Raw genomic sequence first — 19807 nt, 5'->3', positions numbered from 1 at the left:
GAGGTAGGAATAACTGGATGCATTTTCATGCCCTGTGTTATGCAGGAGGTCAGACTAGATGATCATAAAGGTCTCTTTTGGCTTTAAAATGTAATAATCTATATGTCCATTAAACCCTTTTAAGGAGTTAGCTAATTAGCTTTAGAATCAAAACACATGAGGGGTGGATTTCAAAAGGTTCAAAAATTTCATTCTGTTCTCTTCAGATAAATCTCTCTGAGTGCTTAGCTGAATCTGCTAGGTCTGTAAAACTGGGCTGGAGATCATGTAAGAATAGGCTCCATCACTGAATCAAGACTGGACTTTTTTTTAAAAAAAAAAGCGTGTGCTTTAGTTCAAATGGAATTATTCTGAGGCAGTTCAATGGCCTGTTTTATGAGGTCAGACTAGGCTACCACAGTGGTCCCTTCTTGCCTTGGAATCTATGAATCTTGTGAATTAACCTTGTCATATCTGTTAATCTGTCATAGTCTGTGGTGCCCAACAGGAGGAATTTAAACAACTCCCTCCTTAGCATACAGAATGCAGCTGTTTCGTGCGGCAAGCCTGGGAGGGAGGGAGGAGAAGCCAAGTGGCGGTGCGCTCAGGGGAGGCGGCGGTGGTGAAGCGGAGGTGAGGTGGGGCGGGGAGCGGTTCCTCTACCCCCTCTGTTACTTCCTGCGCTCCCCCCCACCCTTGCTCACCTCCGCTTCGCCTGCTCCCCTGAATGCGCTGCCTCTCCCTCGCCTGAGAGGGAGGGGGGAGAAACAGAGCGGCGGCGTGTTCAGGGGAGCAGGCGGAGCGGAGGTGAGCTAGGGCGGGGGGTTGCAGGGGGGGAGCCGCAGGAAGCAATGGGGGGGAAATGTGGCACACCCAGGTGAGGAGGTGGGGCCGGGGATTTGGGGAAGGGGTTGGGACGGGGTGGAGTTGGGGTGGAGCTGGGGGGGGGGCACAAAAAAAAAGCAGGGGCGGCCGAATATTTTTTTGCTTGGGGCAGCAAAAATCCTGGAGCCGGCCCTGAATGTACCCAGCTTAGTAAAACAAACTTTGAGACAGAGTGCAAACATATTCACATCACAACTAATATGCAGTCAAATGGGAAAATATTTGAGTCCAGGAGGATCACAGTGTGTGGGTGGCACTGCACAGAGCATTGGTCCCAGCCAGTCTCTTGACGGTCACCTTTAAGCAAGGTATTGGTTTTGACCTATACACCCTTTAATGGCTTAATAGCTATCTGCATGACACACCTCTCTTTCTACCATTTGATACTGCCACAGTGGAGAGCGGTGGAGGTGCTTGAGTGACAAGGCCCCTTCTTCATGGCCCCTTCCCGTCTCCATGAGGGTCCTTTAGACTTTGAATTTCAGGCCTCACCTTGGTCTGAATGGCTTGAATCTGCTGACCTTTCCCACATGTTGTAAAGCCCATATATTTGGGCAGGCATTTGGGGGAGGCCTGAGGTTTGTGGGGGCTGGATAGGGATGGGGAATTTTTATGGGGAGACCAGCATTTGTAGAAACTGAGGGGGGAAACGTTTGGGGGCAGCTTGTTTTTATGCAAAGAAAGGCCCCAACAGTAGCTACTGCTGTTTTTGTCCTGGTTTGATTGTATTTTAGCTATTCTGTTGGGCACCAAGAACCTGGGACAGACCTTCCTTTTGATGTTCACAGATTGAAACTGAAATAGATACATAAAACAAATAGTTCACACAGTAAAATAAAGATTATTCTAAACCCCCTTTGAAACAGCTATTGTGTCTGAAGTACTAGATAGTCTTGTGGTTGAGGCCGTGCACCGGGGCTCAGTAGATCTGACTTCAGTTCTTGCTTTTGCTTCAGACCTCGTGTTTGAGTTTGGCTAAGTCATTTAGGGGCAGATTTGTAAAGGTATTGAAATAGGTGGGAATTAGGCACTTGGTCTCCGTGTGTCAGTTCCTCTCTCAGGGGTGTTGCAAGGATAAAATCAATAACAGTTGTGGAAATTGTCAGATATTATGCTGCCCATAGAAGTAAAATATTATCTCAGATATTATGGGCCCATATAAGTAAAATGATAAAGCCCCTACCACTCATATGGTGGTTTACATCTTCAACGCACTGTCCATTTATTTTATTTTTCAAACTTCTAAAATGTCAATATAGGTGCCTGTCACAGGGTGGCTAGTTCTTTAATGGGAGAAGGGCCTCAGTCCCACCAGTGACAGCCAGCTCTCCTCTCCAAGGGGGGAAAATGAAGAAGGTCACATGGCTCTAGTGGGTCATAAGACCTAATGGAGTTCTAGGGTAGATAAGGGAGAGGCCCAGGGGAAGACTTTGTGTGAAGTAGAGGGCAGGGCAGGGAGGCTTGAGACACCAGGGAAGGCTGCTTGCTTGGTGGGGTGACCTATGGCTGTGCCGTGGATCTTTTATTGCAGTGTCAACATACCCTTAGGCTTGAATCATTGGTGATGCTTCCTACCTCAAGTATGGTAACTTTTTATAAACCAGGCATACACAATATGAGGTGTACACTAGAAAGAAGTTTAACAACAGCGCATTAAGTGGTTAATCAACTACTTGGACCATCTCCTGCTCTACAGAACACTTCCAATCCCTGCATTAGAGACCGCTTTTTCTTTACCAGATTCTGTTGGCCCTTTGTATCCAGCCTAGTGCAGTTTTGGTTTAAACTCTGTGTGTGGGGACGTGTGGGGCGGTCACCTTCCCACTTTTAGATCCGAGGGACTTGGGAGCTTTAAAAATAATACGTAAAATAATTGTAGAATTTCATACATGTCCTTGTGATTAGGAGCCACTCTGTGGGAGGAGTGGTTTTTGTCTGGTTACATCAGGAAAGTATGCAGAGCAATTCAATTCCTGCACTTATCCCTCCCGCATCAGAATTATCTGAGTACCTTCCAGAAAGGCATTGAGCAACATGATTGGCACTTGTCCTGGGTGATTCTCTTTTTTTTCCCAGTGAGAAAATCATATGAGGTTGTCTGGTTTGGGTTTTTGATTTTGACTTTTTTCTTCCCATTTCCTCATTTTCTCTGGCATGCGTTGATTCTGCAGCCAGTAGCAATAACATATTTTCTTTTGAGGGTTTCCAACTCCTCATTGAGTCTTGCCACGTGTTCTGTCCTGATATGTAGGTCCTGTCCTACTGGTTTCCTTACTATAAATGCAACCTTTTCAACCTTGTCATCGAGGCATTCATTGCCATGCAACTTATGCCACGTTGTAGGGCAACCATCACCATGGCTATTGCATCAGCCCTGCAGGTATTTCAGGGTGCTATTAAGTCTTGCTCCTCCAACCTGAAGGACAGAGGGCAAGCTCCATCCATAATAGGATGAGTGGCAATTATGGCAGCAGACACATGTGTCTGCCTGTTGTGGCTGAAGTCAGCCTTTAGGCTGACCATCAACTGTCCTTATTCTACAGTTTGGGTTTCCAGCCTTCATGGTTGCCAATATTGACAGTTGCCTACCATCCCAGTGTCTAGTACAGTAACATGCAACATGACTTTAAAAGGGATTGCAGAGCAGAGGGGGCATTGAAACAAATCCAGCAAATCTTCAGATTACATAAAGGAGCCCTCCAAACTAAACATGCCTACCAGCTAAGCAAACAAAAACCCATGGATGCAGCTGCTCTCCTCCCCTCCCACTGAACAACATAGTAGCCCAAGAAAATGCAAGAGAACCTACAAATGTGGAAAATCACACAGCTTGTGAACAAAACTGGCTGCAGCGATGTCCCAAGAGACTTGCAGCTCCTTAAATTGAAACACCTTGTTTCAAAATATGGAAGGTTTCCAAAGTTCCACTCATCATAAGGCCTATTGAACATACTGTCACTCCATGACTATCCACAGATCACTGACTCATCTCCCCATTTGAAAGAGGAAGATTAGTGTTCAGGACACTTGAAAATACAATGTTAGATTCTTCTACTTAAAGCAGTTTCAGGAGACTTAAATGTGCAATTTACATGGATGCCGTCATGTCTTATGATGCAGTCAGTCTCTGATGGTGAATTCTACCTGATAATCCTGGCCTTAGTGAGCCAAAGCCTGAAATTTACTAACAGTGTTAGGGAAACCTAGTGCACTGTATTGAACCACACATTGTCAGCTAAGACCAGAAAACAAGTTCAACCCTGGTTTGAGCAGGTGTCATTCCCACTGAGGTCAATGGGAGGAGCAATGCACTTTTATTGCTGGGCTGGATTTGACCCTTAGTTTATTAAGTGAAATAAACTACTCATAAGAATACGTTGTTGCTGCTTAGCTACAATGGGCCCCTTTTGTAAACTTCTCAATTTGCACATGCAGAGCTGCACACACAAATGATAGGAGGTCCCATCCTGTTAAAGTCTGTGGTGACAGGACAGACAGCAATGCTGGTGGATGGCCACAGGAAGGATGGTGAAGCTGGATTTTTTCTTTCCTGATTCCCACCCTCAAAAAGGCAACACCTTAGTCTGGGGAACCACATGCAGGACATGATAAACCCAAATGAAAACCCCTGTACAAGACTTACACCGTTCTCACAGGTGGGATTTTGGTTTAAAAGTACTATAGGCAGAGTTAGTTTTGTAGGGGGAGGGGAAAGTGTGCAGAGTGGGTCCCACTCCTCCATCACACACGTGCCCTTTCGGTTGCCCTTCAGCCATTTGGCTGGAAAAAACTAAGAATAAAAAAGAAAAAGAATAAAAGTTATAGGAACATTTTAGTTTCCTTGGGCAGGGATTGTTTTGTTGTCTAAAAAAATATTTAGGGTCCGTTGGGGGTTAGGGAAAGTGAGTCTTTTCTGCTTAGTATAGCTTTTAATTTCCATATTGACTTTTTTGCTTAGTGAATTCCCTAAGAAAATTCACATGCCAGATTTAAAGCTCTGACTCATGTTGCAGCAAAGTCATTGGACGTGTTGCTTTCCATGTTGAATTTATGAAGAGTCCGAATAACAGCAGACATGAACTTCAGGCTGTCTAGAGCAATAAACGTGAGGCACTCTGAGCGGACACTGGTGACCTCCTCCTTAGTACCTACAGAAAAAGGAGACACAGGTGTTAGTACCGTTGGCTGATTTGAAGCACCATGTACTGTTGCATTTGTACAAAGAGAGGGGCATCACCTGCTTTTCGTTGTACAGAATTGGTAATTTGTTAAGTCTTGTAACATCTGGTAAATGAGATCTGCACTGTTCAGCCAGAAATGCAGAAACTGAGAGTGGTTAGGTTCTACCAACTATAATGACAGAGAGCGTATGTGTAAATGAACATAACTGGCAATAGTAGGCCACTGCTTTTATGCTCACTGGCTTCTGAATAAGATGAGAGAAAATACATCACCAGAGCCACATCTGTGAGGCTCAAGGGCTTGGCAATAGACATCTTAGCCTATCCCTTCGAGCTCTCCTTTTGGATATCTGGCTGTCATCTTAAACTGTACGTGCCCTAAAAGAGTTCCTTATCTTCCTACCCCCCATTGTGTCACTGCTGATGGTGCCATCCTCCTCTCTGCTCCCCAGGCCTGTGACCATGGGGGGCCATCTTTGATTCCTCTTTCACCTTGTCTCACCCACCCCAAATCATGTCCAAATCCTGTTCCTCTTCTTCCAAAACATCTCTAAACCCCTATCTTCTCACTCTGTAACTAAAGCTATAACTCTTTTGTCCAGACCTCTGATTGCCTCTCGTTTTGATTACTGCAACTTCCTCTTCTGGCCCTCCTGACACCCGGGTTGACCTTCTCAAGTCCCTACCAACCACAGACACCTAATCTCCTCTCCCTAGCCTGTCACTGTAACCATATCCTGCCTCTCTTTGAATGATTCCCCTTTCCTCAAAATCATTGAATTCAAGCTTCTGTCCTTACCTTCAAAGCCACAAGTGACTCCACACATCTGCACTCATCTGTTTTGTCTGTCCACATTGCCCACCCTCCCCCACACACCTCCTCCTCTCTGTCACTGATGCCTTGTCAGACCATTTGTTCTCTGACAAACATCCCTGTGCCTTTTACACACAACACACATGAGCATGTCACTAAGGCCATTACCCTGTCTGTATTCAGATGCCTCCTGAAGACCCACCTCTAATCATGTTGCCTCTCAGTATCTATAATGGCATAGTTGTAGACTTGTGTAACTTGGAATTGTCTGCTTCTTGATTTATGAGACATTTGCCTAGGCTGTGCCCTTAAGGGCATCTGTGTTTGTGCGACCAGGTTTTTCATGAGCACTTGTGTATGAATATTGGAGTGCAAAGCAGAGATGGACAGTCTTACTCCAAATGAACTTTGAGTGTGACACCAAGGACAAGCAGAAACCTTGTGCATCATTTTAACTTGCTTTGTAAAATAATGGAATATAAGCAATGTATGTAGCACTTACAGCATGCTTGACACTGTACAAAATACAGAGGAATGCCTGGTTCCCGCCTGGAGCAGCAGACTTCTGTACCATGGGTGGCGGGAGTCAAAGGCCAGGGCAGGCTAAGCCTCCCATGACCCAGGCTGTGGCCTCGCCCATGTTCCTCCCCAAGGCCCCGCCTTCCCTTCCCCTCTATCCTGAAGCCACAGCAGTGAGCAGACTATGGCCCATGGGCCACATCCAGCCAATTTAATCTGGCCCTCAAGCTCCTGCTGGGGAGCGGAGTGTGGGGCTTGCCCAGCTCCCAAGCTCCAGCCGGGAAGCGGGAGCAGGGGCCGCTCCGTGTGCACGTGCCGTGGCTCTACGAGGCTCCCAGAAGCAGTGGCATGTCCCCCATCTGGCTCTTATGCATAGGGGCAGCCAGGGGGCTCTACATGCTGTCCCCGCCCGAAGCGCCGCTCCCGCAGCTCCCATTGGCTGGGAACTGTGGCCAAAGGGAGCTGTAGGGGCAGCGCCTGCAGACAGGGCAGCATGCAGAGCCACCTGGCCACGGCTCCGCGTAGGAGTCGGATGGGAGACATGCTGCTGCTTCTGGGAGCTGCCTGAGGTAAGTGCCACCTGGAGCCTGCACCCCTGAGCCCCTTCTGTGCTCCAACCCCCTACCCCAGCCCTGATCCTGCTCCTGCCCTCTGAAACTTTTGTTCCCAGCATGGAGCACCCTCCTACACCCCAGAACCTGCACCCCCAGCTGGACCCCTCACCCACCCTGTGGCCCAATCCCCCACCCCAGCCCGGAGCCCCCTCCCACACTCCAAACCCCTTGGTCCCAGCCTGGAGGACTCTCCTAAACCCCAAACCCCTCATCCCCAGCCCCACCCCAGAGCCCACACCCCCAGCCAGAGCCCTAACCCCCGCCCCAGCCTGGAGCCCACTCCTGCACCCTGAACTCCTCATTTCTGGTCCGCATCCCCAGCCAGAGCCCTCAGCCCCTCCCAAACCCCAACCCCAATTTCGTGAGCATTCATGGCCCGCCATACAATTTGCATACCCAGATGTGGCCCTCGGGCCAGAAAGTTTGCCCATTCCTGCTTTAGGAGGAAGATGAGGGTGAAGACTTCCGAAGTCGCACAGGGGATTTAGCTAGACATTTTCCATTGACCTGCATTATCTCGCTTGGCATGTTTACATTATGTCCTCAGTGTCACAATTGAGTGTTAAATGTTGAAAAATAAAAAAATATTGTTAAAGCTAATTTTACAACACCGGGTCGCTAACACCACTTACCACAGATCTTCAAACAAAGGGGTGGAGGTGGTAGAGTAAAAGGCTATTCGCCAGCTATTGTCAATGTCCATCTTCTGACTTCTAATACTGCCTTCCTGGTTCTCTAGGATGGGAGAGGTGGGGCAGGCTGATGACCGCTAGGTGAATAGATGAGTTACTTGGGCTTTGGGGATGTAAAGCACCACTCCATGGAAGTGCTAATCCGCAGCGGGAGGGTGGGGAGAATTCCATCTACCAGGATTTCTGCATCCCCTCGGAAAGAAAGAAACCAGCGCAGACACAGATTGTTATTACTTCACTGCTGTGATCCACCACATCACATTCCTTCTCAGAGTAATTAAGCCAGGACTTGAACTCTGAAATACCAAGGGCTGGGGGGAAGTGGGGGGGTCAGTGTGTTAATATACCTAGTGTCATTAGAGGCCATTTCAAATAATGCTGCTGATGACTGATGGATGTTGTTGGTAGCTCATTAGACAGTGCAATGACTGAGACATCACATTCCTTTCAACAAGAATAAACCTGGACCATTTGCCATTGTGCAGGAAGGGGGAGAAACATTTTTCTTTTTATGATTCCCTCCCCTCCTGCATCCTGGGTAGATTTCAGACAGCACCAGCTATCAGGCCTGTCATTATATGTGGCTTTGCTAACCTGAATAATTCTGCCTCAACAATCAAGGATTAAAGCAAAATCCAAGCAACAGGTATATTGTGTATAATATATGAAAGTATCCTACTGTTTTGACTAAAGGCCCGACTTCACAGTCCCCCCAGGGTGTGTGGCTCCTGGTACAATACTTGCTTTCTAGCACAGCCAGATCCATGTAGTACACTTTTCCTGCTGTCCCCTGGAAAGGTAGGGAACAGGCAGTAAACATGATGGAAGATGTTTTTAGGTTGCGCTCTCCTCAGGGCCTGTATCATCTGTGTTTAGACAGCACCCTAGCACATTTTGGGTGTGATCGCAATCTAAATAATAAATCATCATCACAATCCATCCTAAGCAGCTAGTGCAGAGATGGGCAAACTATGGCCCGCGGGCCACATCCGCCCTGTGGGACCGTCCTGCCTGGCCCTTGAGCTCCTGGCCGGGGTGACTAGCCGCCGGCCCCTCCCCTGCTGTCCCCCCTCCCCCACAGCCATGTCACCGTGTGGGGAACATGGCTTGCGCCTGCCCACCTCCCAGGCTTTCCAATAAGCCAGTACTGCCGCTCTGAGTGGCATAGTAAGGGGACGGGAGCAGGTGAGGGAGGGTTCAGATAAGGGGCAGGAGGTTCCAGGGGGCAGTCAGGGGATGGGGAGCAGGGGGCGGGAGTTCTGGGGGGGAAGTTGGGACGGGGAGCAGGGGGAGTTGGATAGCAGGTGGGAGTCCCGGGGGGCCTGTCAGGGGGTGGGGGTGTGGATAGGGGTCAGGGCAGTCAGGGGGGTTGGAGAGGGAGTGGGGTCCCGGGGGGTGGTTAGGGGCGGGGGGGGGGGTTCTGGGAGTGGGTGGTCAGGGGACAAGGAGCAGGGGGTGTTGGATGGGTCAGGAGTTCTGAGCGGGGCAGTCAGGGGGCGGGAAGTGGGAGGGGGCAGGTAGGGGCAGGGGCCAGGCTGTTTGGGGAGGCACAGCCTTCCCTACCCAGCCCTCCGTACAGTTTTGCAACCCCGATGTGGCCCTCTGGCCAAAAAGTTTGCCCACACCTGAGCTAGTGAATAGTGTACAACTTGTTAGCCCCAGTGTAAATCGAAGAGTCAAATTAGAGAGATGTCAAAGGTAAACAAAGAGCTGAAGAAGAGCTCTGTGTAAGCTCGGAAGTGTCTCTCTTACCAGCAGAAGTTGGTCCAATAAAAGATATTACCTTGCCCACTTTGTTTCTCTAAAAGTAAACCAAGTAATAAAGTAGCCTTATAATACTATAAGCAGCCTGTTTATAATCACAGTAAGTATTTATTTGGCACTTTCCCTCTCCATAGTGTTTTTGCAAACCTTAACAGGAGGAGTTGGCGAACGGGAGCAGCTAACGGGAGTTTTGCGAGGGACTTCTCCAGGTGAAGGAGGGGCGACTGGCGTGACCTGAGGTAAGTTTGTTGTCTGTTGTGTGTGTGTGTGTTTGTGTTTGTTGTGGTGTGCTTGCTGCTGGACTGAAATATACTGTGTGGTCTGTTTGTTTGGACCATGTGTTGACCGTTTGGGTGCTGAGCCTAGCTGCCTGTTAGGCAAGGCTGAGACCTGAGAGCTTCTTAACAAGGCGTTGATCCCTAAGCCCTTTTAGCACTCATCAACCCTTAACCAGGGGGCGGGGCTACTCAGGAAAACCAGGGCTGGAAAAAGCCGGCTCCTAAGCGATCAGAGGAGCTAGCGAACAGGGGAGTTTTGCGAGGGAGTTTACAGAGGGGGAGTGGCAGAGTGGGGGGCTAGATACACTTACCATTCCTTAAACTCCTTTAAACTTAAGGCAAAAAACACCCCCTGGTAAAAACAAAACCTCAACAAAGGAACTAAGATCAGGAGTAAAAAGAGAATGCAGGCAGAAGTCCAGCAACAGAGTGGGGGCTACCCAGTTTATTGCACCCAATGCAGCATGTATGATTACCTGCCCTTTGGACAGGTGGTGTATGTGTGCGTTCAGTGCAAGGAGCCCCTGGCCCTCAGACACCGTGTACAGCCTTTGGAGACCAGGGTGGCTGAGCTGGAGGAGCTAAGGGAGACAGAGAGGTACATAGATGAGACTTTCCGGGACATAGTAGAACGGTCCCACCCCTGGTCTGAGAGCCTCTGTGCTGTTGAGGAAGATGAAAGCCTCAGGGAAGGAGAACACCCAATGGAGCAGAGGGAAACGATCCCATAGTTGGGACCCTCCTTCCAGATGATGTTGTGGTATCCTCTTGCAGTGAGGATACCTCTCCTGGGGAGGGAACTCCAGCTATTAGGAAGAGACAGGTATTAGTAATGGGCGGTTCGATCATTAGAAACATAGATAGCTGGGTTTGCGATGACCTGGGAACCGCATGGTGACTTGCCTGTCCGGTGTGAAGGTTGTGGATCTCTCGAGGCATCTAGATAGACTTATGTGTAGTGCTGGGGAGGAGCCGGTGGTCGTGGTACATGTAGGTACCAGTGACATAGGGAGGGATAGGAAAGAGGTTCTGGAGGCCAAATTTAGGCTGCTAGGTAAGAAATTGAAGTCCAGGACCTCCATGGTAGCATTCTCTGAAATGCTTCCCGTTCCACGCGCATGACCAGGCAGACAGGCAGAACTGCAGGGTCTCGATGCGTGGATGGAGGAGGGGTTTAGATTCATTAGGAACTGGGGAAACTTTGGGGAAAGGGGGAGCCTATACAGGAAGGATGGGTTCCACCTAAAGCAAAATGAACCAGATTGCTGGCGCTTAACATTAAAAAGGTCCTAGAGCAGTTTTTAAACTAAGGGCTGGGGGAAAGCCGACAGGTGCGGAGGAGCACGTGGTTCAGACAGAGACATTCCTTAGGGGAGGATCTACTAATGGAGATTCTCTAATTCCTAGTAAAGAGGAGAGGATGTAAGATGATAAAATGCAGGTATGATCTGATGAGAAACGATCAAATGAAAATAAGTCTCATTCAATTACATCATGTAATGGGAGACAGCTAAAAAGTGGCATGTTTTTAAAGTGCTTATATACCAATGCTAGAAGTTTAAATAATAAGATGGGTGAACTAGAGACCCTTCAATGACTGCTTCTTGGAGCAGCTAGTCCTGGAACCCACAAGAGGAGAGGCAATTCTTGGTTCAGTCCTAAGTGGAGCACAGGATCAGGTCCAAGAGGTGAATATAGCTGGACCGCTTGGTAATAGTGACCATAATATCATTAAATGTAACACCCCTGTGGCAGGGAAAACACCACAGAGGCCCAACACTGTAGCATTTAATTTTGGAAAGAGGCACTACACAAAAATGAGGAGGTTCGTTAAACAGAAATTAAAAGGTACAGCGCCAAAAGCAGAGGTGGGCAAACTACGGCCCGCAGGACCGTCCTGCTCGGCCTCTGAGCTCCTGGCCAGGGAGGCTAGACCCCGGCCCCTCCCCCGCTGTTCCCGTCCCCCGTAGCCATGCTGCCGCACGGGCAGCACAGCTTGTGCCCACCCACCTCCAAGGCTTTCCAATAAGCCTGTCCTGCCACTCTGAGCGGCATGGTAAGGGGGCGGGGGGGGGTGTGGGGTTGGATAAGGGCAGGAGGTCCCGGGGGACAGTCAGGGGACAGGGGGGTGGTTGGATGTGGCAGAGGTTTCGGGGGGGCGGTCAGGAGACAGGGAGCAGGGAGGGTTGGATAGGGGTTGGGGGTCGGGGGGTCCTGGGAGTGGGGGGACAGGGAGCAGGGGGGGTTGGATAGTGGGTGGGGTCATGGGGGGGCAGTTAGGGACGGGGGTCCCAGGATGGGGGCGGTCAGGGGACAAGGAGTGTGGGAGGGGATTGGATGGGTTGGGGTTCCCATGGGGCCTGTCAGGGGGCAGGGGTGTGGACAGGGGTTGAGGCAGTCAGGGGACAGGGAGCAGGGGGCATTGGATAGGGGGCGAGAGTCCCGGGGCGGGGGGTCTCAGGAGGGGGTGGTCAGGGGACAAGGAGCAGGGGGGTTGGATGAGTCGGAGGTTCTGAGGGGGGTAGTCAGGGGGCAGGAAGTGGGAGGGGGCGGATACCAGGCTGTTTGCAGAAGCACAGCCTTCCCTACCCGGCCCTCCATACCGTTTTGCAACCCTGATGTGGCCCGCAGGCCAAAAGTTTGCCCACCCCTGGCCAAAAGTGAAATCCCTGCAAGCTGCGTGGAAACTTTTTACATAATAGAGACTCAACTTTAAACGTATACCAAAAATTAAAAAACCAAGAGTACCAAAAAAGTGCCACCGTGGCTAAATAACAAAGTAAAAGAGGCAGTCAGAAGCAAAAAGGCATCCTTTAAAAAGGTGCCTAGTGAGGAAAATAAAAAGGAACATCGTAAACTCTGGCCACTGGAGAATCCAGTCAGCAGCCACCACTGTCTGGCCACCAAGCTCTGAAGGCAGCAGCGCTGAAGTAAGGGTGGCCTGGTATGGTAGGGTGGCTACTGGCGGAGCGCTGCCTTCAGAACTGGGCTCCTGGCCAACAGCCACCTCTCTCCGGCTGCTCAGCTCTGAAGGCAGCGCAGAAGTAAGGGTGGCAATACCACAACCGCCCCTCCCTAAAACAACCTCGTGATCCCCCTGCAACTCCCTTATGGGTCTGGACCCCCAGTTTGAGAAACTTTGGTCTCCCCCATGAAATCATTATAGTACAGGGTAAAAGCACATAAAAGACCAGATTTCACAGGGGGGAGACCAGATTTCACGGTCCTGATGTGTTTTTCATGGCCATGAATTTGGTAGGGCCCTACGTATAAAAGTATCCAAATACCGAGTTATTCAGAAATAGCTATTGCAGTTTAAATTCACCCCCTATCTTAATCCGAATTAACTTTCACGTCAAACAAGCCCTCAGCGTATGAGGGGAATAGATAGACACACTGCAGGAGCAGTAGGTAGCTGCGAGCTGATTAGGGGAGTGGAACACATGACTTATGAGGAGAGGCTGAGGGAACTGGGATTGTTTAGTCTGCGGAAGAGAAGAATGAGGGGGGATTTGATAGCTGCTTTCAACTACCTGAAAGGGGGTTCCAAAGAGGATGGATCTAGACTATTCTCAGTGGTAGCGGATGACAGGACAAGGAGTAATGGTCTCACTTTGCAGTGGGGGAGGTCTAGGTTGGATATTAGGAAAAACTATTTCACTAGGAGGGTGGTGAAACACTGGAATGCGTTACGTAGGGAGGTGGTGGAATCTCCTTCCTTAGAAGTTTTTAAGGTCAGGCTTAACAAAGCCTTGGCTGGGATGATTTAATTGGGGATCGGTCCTGCTTTGAGCAGGGGGTTGGACTAGATGACCTCCTGAGGTCCCTTCCAACTCTGATATTCTATGATTCTATGATTCTATGACCATGACGGACACACTAAGAAGTGGTCACGCACACCAGCTGTCTAGCCACTGGTGAGCGATCTGGAGGTATCACAGCAGAAGTGAGCTGTAAGGAGGAATGTGAAGCGGGACAGTGTTGTGAGTTTGCCGGTTATTACCATTGGCCCTGGAGAAAACGCGAAGATGTGAATAAGGGTAACTGGGGAGGAGAACCAGGAAGGCTCTTTTTAACCCATTGAAATAGTCTGGGCCAGGAGAATGTACAGGAGGGACAGAATGGAAGCGTTACAGATATTTTGCTTCAGAATAAAAGAATTTATTGCTGCCTCTCCCAGACAGGGTTATTTGTCATGCCCACATTTTTATTTAGCTACTAGGCCATGTTATACCACTGATTTCTACATAGAACTTCCCAGGGATAACATGGTGTGGCCATCTGAGATGGGAATGAGGCACTGTGACCTACTGGTTCCAGTATAGGACTGGGATTCAGGGCTCCTGGGTTTTGGTCTCAGCTTGGTCACTATCTGGCTTTCTAGCCAAGTCACTAAACCTTCCTTTCCCTCACTTTCCCTGTCTATAAAATGGGGATACTGGTACCTTCTGCACAGTGGTGTTGGGAAATTTGTAAAGGGGTCTGAGATTCTTAAATGGAAAGTACAAAGTATTTTCACTGAGCCCAACTGCTGCATTCCTGGTGTAGGATTTTTTGCCATCCACTGCGTGGGGTTTGTAAGGTAGCATTTAGAAGCAAGGTCAGATCTGTTCAAGTATTCACACAGATAAGAAGGATCATATTCCCCTACCAAAACCTCTTCCCTAGAGTCTCTACAGATGGGATAAACTCAGTCTCCTAGTCAGCTGTCCCATTCGCCATAAATTTTAATCCCACAGTTACCTGGGAGCTATTATTGCAGCCATCATGGCTGTTGTATTTGCCTACCTAAGAAAAGGAAAAGGAAAACATACCTCCATCCGTGTACAAAAACTGTTTCAGCCTGCATCAGAAGCAAACAGTACTTTTAAAAACAAATATGTACTTACTGTCAATATTTCACAAAAAAAATGTTTTTGAAAGGAACATGGGCCGTGTTCCAGCAAAGGTTTATAAGAACTTAATTTAAAATACTGTAAGAGAAAATGGGTTAATGGACAAAGTTTAAATCAACAGAGCAATTTCTTTCTTTGTGTTTGTAAAACCAACACTTTCTGATGTAATAATTAAAAGTTCATGGTCAGTTTATTCCATTGAAAATCTGAAAAATATTTCTGGGGTATGTCTCCTTTTCCTTAAACCCAGATTCTACAGCCTCATTGCTCGGACTGAGGCAGGGAGGGGCAGCAAACTGGCCGCAAAACCACCCGGAGAAGATGGAAGTACTACTTATTGGCAGGGGAAAACACTGGGAGCAGTTGTAGAGTTAGTATCTGTACCATCTATTGAGGGTGTATGCCTGCTTCCGACTGGCTCGTGATCCCCTTTGAGCCAGGGCCACACCTGGATTCTTGCGTAGCCTCTGGTACCTTTCACCGGTTATGTAGGGTGACCATAAGTCCCGTTTTGACCGGGGCAGTTCTTTTTTTTAAGTCCTGTCCCGGCCATACCAACATTTTTGGCAAAAGTGGGGCCTTTGTCCCGTTTGCTCTTGCCAACTTGATCAGGTGGCAAGAGCAAACGGGACAAAGGCCCCACTTTTGTTAAAAAAAGTGGGGTGTGCAGGAACATGTGGGGGAGGGGGATGAGCAGCAATGTCAGCCCCGTGTGGGGGGAAGGGGGGGAGACAGGGCTCCAGCTGGGGGAGGGGAGACGGGGAGACAGGCAGGGCTCAAGCAAGCAGTGATTCCAGCCCCAGCCTTGTGGGAGCGGGGAGGGCAGGCAAGGTGGAGAGGGCTATGCCAGCCCCAGCCTTTGGGAAATATGGTCACCCTACATCTATGGCTATTCTGGAGATTGTGATTAGTACTGTCTAATGCAGACCTCACAATGCTCACCCATGCCTTTGTCGCCTCCAGGCTAGACCACTCTCCTGTGCTCTTCGCAGTGCTAGTCTTGAAGTCTAGCTGGAAGTTCCAGGTAGTGCAGAATGCATCTGCCCAGCTCCACAGCAGGGTGTGCTACTGTGAACACATAACACCTGGCTTCTTCTTTGCTTCCATGTATTCTTCAAAGTGGGGGCAATGACTGTTGGCCCTGAATGATCTGAAACTGCCAGTCACTCTATAGCCTACTGTAGACGTTGAAGTCTGCCGACAGACTCCTGCTCTGGGGTCTGCGTGTGTGTGTCTGTGCAAGTGTGTGTGTGTGAGTGAAAACCATCTACTCCCATTGGCAGGATGTTCTCACACAAGGTACCCTGCAGATCCTCAAGGTTTGCCAGGGGCCAAGTCTAGGGAGGGTCAGAATGCTGCTGCACAACCCTTGTTTACTTGGTTAGCTCTGGTATTCTCTGGGTGGTTTTTCTTTTTAGGGTTTATCATTTATCCATGGTGAAATGATATGATGGTTGCCAGCATCTCTGTAGGAGGCAGTGATGATTAATGCTAATGGATAGTTTTGCATAAGTTATGGCTCCTTTGCTTAAAAATAAACAAGGATCTGCTACTGCAATTGGCATGCTATGAACTGATTAAACAAGTACATAAAATCGGTGGGCTAGGTCCTCAGATAGTGTAAATTGGTGAACCTCCATTGGCTTCAGTAGGGCTATGTCAGTTTACTGTAGCTGAGGATGTGGATCCAAATGTATATATATATATATAGACAGAGAGTCAATGTTGAAAATGAAGATGTCGGAGTATGAAAAACATAACAAGCTTTTGATTAAAATTGAGCTTGCTATTTTATTACAAAATTTCCAATGTTGGGTCTACAATAAACATGGTGTGAGATTTGACAGTCTTGTTGTAAATCACGTTTGGATTGGTTAGCAGAATCTACTGCAGCCATTTCGGAAGCAGCGCACGTGCAGTAAATATTAAGGAATAGGCCACTTTCACTTGGAGTAGGTGCATGCAATTCCGTTGACATCAATGGAGTTGCACTTGCTGGGTTTTAGCCCACTGTGTTATTTCCATGCTGGTCAGTTGCTGGGAGGAGAAATGAATGTGTTTTGTGTTCAAATCTGAACCAATGGAGGCTTTTGAGGTGGAGGAGGTGGTAAGTTCTGAGTTCTCTATTCATGCCCAATGTAGACAATGATGTTTGCCGGTTGAATGGTATTTTTGTTAAGGAAAGAACCTTAGTCAAACAATGCCAGCTACAATAAGACTAGTGGGTAGGTTGCTCTAGGTTTCACTACCACCTCTAGATTTATTATTTATTATTATTTGTATTACCATAGCATCTCAGAGAGTCATGGACCAGGACACAGAACAAAAAAGACAGTCTTTGTCCCTAAGAGCTTGAAATCTAAAGGTAAGACAAGAAACAACAGGTGGTAATGCGGACGAAAGCACAAGGAGACAATGAACTGGTCAGCAGGATTGATAGTGATCTGGCCACACCAGCTGCCTAACTCCTGTCAAGTATTTGTAGGCATCAAAGGAGAGTTTTAAGGAAGGATTTGAAGGAGAAGAGTGAGTTAGTTTAAACTTATTTAAAGTTAGTTTAAACTTAAGGGCTGTAGCCAAGGCCTCTTCTGAATCTACCACAACAGATAAGAAATACAAATGAACATGTGTTCAGATGAATGTAAAAGTTAGACTTAAACCCTGGTTGGCCATTTCTCTTATGTTGTATGCGAATACAGTGGCTAGGCAATTTTCCATTATGGTAGCCTTAAGAATATTATTTTTCTATATCCATAGACTCTGAAATGCAGACATGAGGCCACATTCCGGCCTCAGTTATACCAGTCTAAGTCTGGAACAACTCTATTGAAGTCATTGGGGTTACTTTGGATTTACACCAGTGCAAAGGAAATCAAAATCTGGTCCATGTTCTGCAATAGTTCAGATTAATACGTTTCTTATCTAAGGGCTTGTTTGGTCATTTATCTTTGGACTTTTATGAGCAAATGAGAGCAGATAAAAAGTTTTGTCCTAATCTTTGACTCCTATGATGACTTAACCGGCAGTACAGTACAGACACACTTAACATACTTCTGTACACAAGGCAAAGTTAATTGGGCCAGAGCTGAGGTCAATGGAGCTATTTATATTGATTTATACCAGCTGAGGTTCTGGCCTAGTGGAATGATTCCTGACTTTCTCCACTCTGACATGCAGTAACAAACCTACCAGAACTTTCCAAACCTACAGAAATTTCAGCAGGGATCTTTTTTCTTCCCCCGCCCATCCCAAGTCAGGTATTTAATTTCCATTTAACACTAAGAGGAATGTGTTTATAAAACAGAGTTGGTCAAATTCTTCACTGGATGCATCCGACGAAGTGAGCTGTAGGTCACGAAAGCTTATGCTCAAATAAATTGGTTAGTCTCTAAGGTGCCACAAGTCCTCCTTTTCTTTTTGCCAATACAGACTAACACGGCTGCTACTCTGAAACTTAACAGTAGATGGCGCCAATGCAACTCTAGTAGTTTTGCTTTGCTGGGTTTTTGAACTGCAGAGAGAAAAGTTAAAAGTGCAAATGAAGGCTTGGCTTGATTTGAAGACCTAAAATCTTGAGCAAATAGAATAGCATCTCCTCAACGTCAGCAGGTGCTTAGCAGCCCAGTCACAGCCCTGCCCCTGTCCACTGGGCGTTGCTGTGCTCTCTCTTCATCTGCTGAAAAAGGGCCATGCAGAAGAGCAGTAGGAAGAGCAGTGGTTGTAAGAGACTTTGTGAATTTTAAATCTATTTTCCTGAGTTTATAAAAGATTCTCTCTGGTCTGTGCTGCATCATAGAAGCACCCTGAAAAATTATTGCCGTGATCTGAAAGACCAGGCTGGACATTTCTGAGATATAGAAGGAGCACAGGGATTGTTTGCTATTTTACCTTTTTTGATCCCCTTCAGCCTTTTTTAAAATTTTCTTTGGAGCAAATTTTACCCATTCCTCTCTGGGCATACAAGGTCCTTCCAACAGCAGAAACTGCATCATTCCGCTGCCCAGGGCTGGCACAGAGAGCTATCCCGTACACCCTGTGCATGTGACTAATGTACAGACGCTGTCAAAGAGGCAAGAGGCGAAGTGGCACATTGCCATTATACTAGACTACTGAAATCTGGTACACTCATTCATTCTTCATTATTCTGAGTTGGAGGTGATGGGAAGGATTTGGCCTTTGACCTTTTCATCAGAGGTCGCCAAAGTTTATCAGACTTACTTGTTGGACTTCAACCAGGCAGGTACCCTTGTGAGCGACGCTCTTTGAAATTTGGTAAATTCAAGCATTATGGGCTGCTGAGTACAGGTGGAGAGACAGCCACATTTTCAGTTTGACAATTTGCAATTTGACAGTCATAGGTCACCAAAAGGTCAAACAGTTGGAAGAGTCCTCGCCACTGAATTCTTCCTCTGCAGGTGATGAGGTGAGCTACATGCACCAATGCTAATGGCCACTTCGGTTTAAAGGCTGCACTGCTCGTGGCTAGTAAGATGCATTGCTAGTAAGACACTGCAAAAATGTCACATAAATTATCATTAAAATTTGCCAGCCCAGGCACAAAATCCACTTGGCTCATCTGTGCTGTGGTGATGATGATAGGAACTGAAAAAATAAATAATATTTTACTTGTCTGTCAAAAAGGAAAAGCTGTTGAGGCCAGTACTGTTGTGCACAGCTGGTGAACGTGTACATGCCCATCTCCAGCTTGTGGGTACACACGACTAGGTAGGTGTGCAGAAGGGTCTTGCAATGTGCAGGAACTGCCTATGAAATTTGGAGCACCCTTAATTCCCAGTAAAGTAAATGGAAGTTGCAGGTGCTCAGCCCCTGCTGGATTGGTCTCTTGGGCATGAACAAGTAGACTTACCTGGGGCTGGAAATCAGAACAAATAAATAATATTAATAATAATTAATGAATGAATAATTAATAAAGCCACCAGAGCTTGATCCAGCTTCCACTGAAGTCAGTGTAAAGACTCACATTGACTATATTAGAAATTGGATCAGGCCCACATGACCTGCCTCAAAACCCACTGAAATCAGTGGAAAGACCCTTATTGACTTCAATGGGTTCTGGATTGGGCCCACAGTCCACCTGGATGTGCGTGTACACGCAACACTACAATGTCAAATAAAGAAGGCAGATCTTCAGTATGTTTCGTGAGTGATTCTTTTGAACTTACCAT

The 19807-nt window shown here is 47.6% G+C and overlaps 1 long non-coding RNA gene across 1 annotated transcript in view; it reads left to right on the top strand.

The window, feature by feature from the left end:
• Nucleotides 1-19807, top strand: part of LOC122461745 — a 76935-nt gene that overhangs the window by 18970 nt on the left and 38158 nt on the right. The window contains exon 2 of the long non-coding RNA XR_006283897.1: nt 9604-9687. This is a non-coding gene — a long non-coding RNA (uncharacterized LOC122461745). The remainder of the gene's footprint in view (nt 1-9603; nt 9688-19807) is intronic.

Source organism: Chelonia mydas, chromosome 9 (genome assembly GCF_015237465.2).
Source record: "Chelonia mydas isolate rCheMyd1 chromosome 9, rCheMyd1.pri.v2, whole genome shotgun sequence".
NCBI lineage: Eukaryota > Metazoa > Chordata > Testudines > Cheloniidae > Chelonia > Chelonia mydas.
The sequence above is the reverse complement of the archived record's forward strand: the minus strand, read 5'-3'. Positions and strand labels throughout refer to the sequence as shown.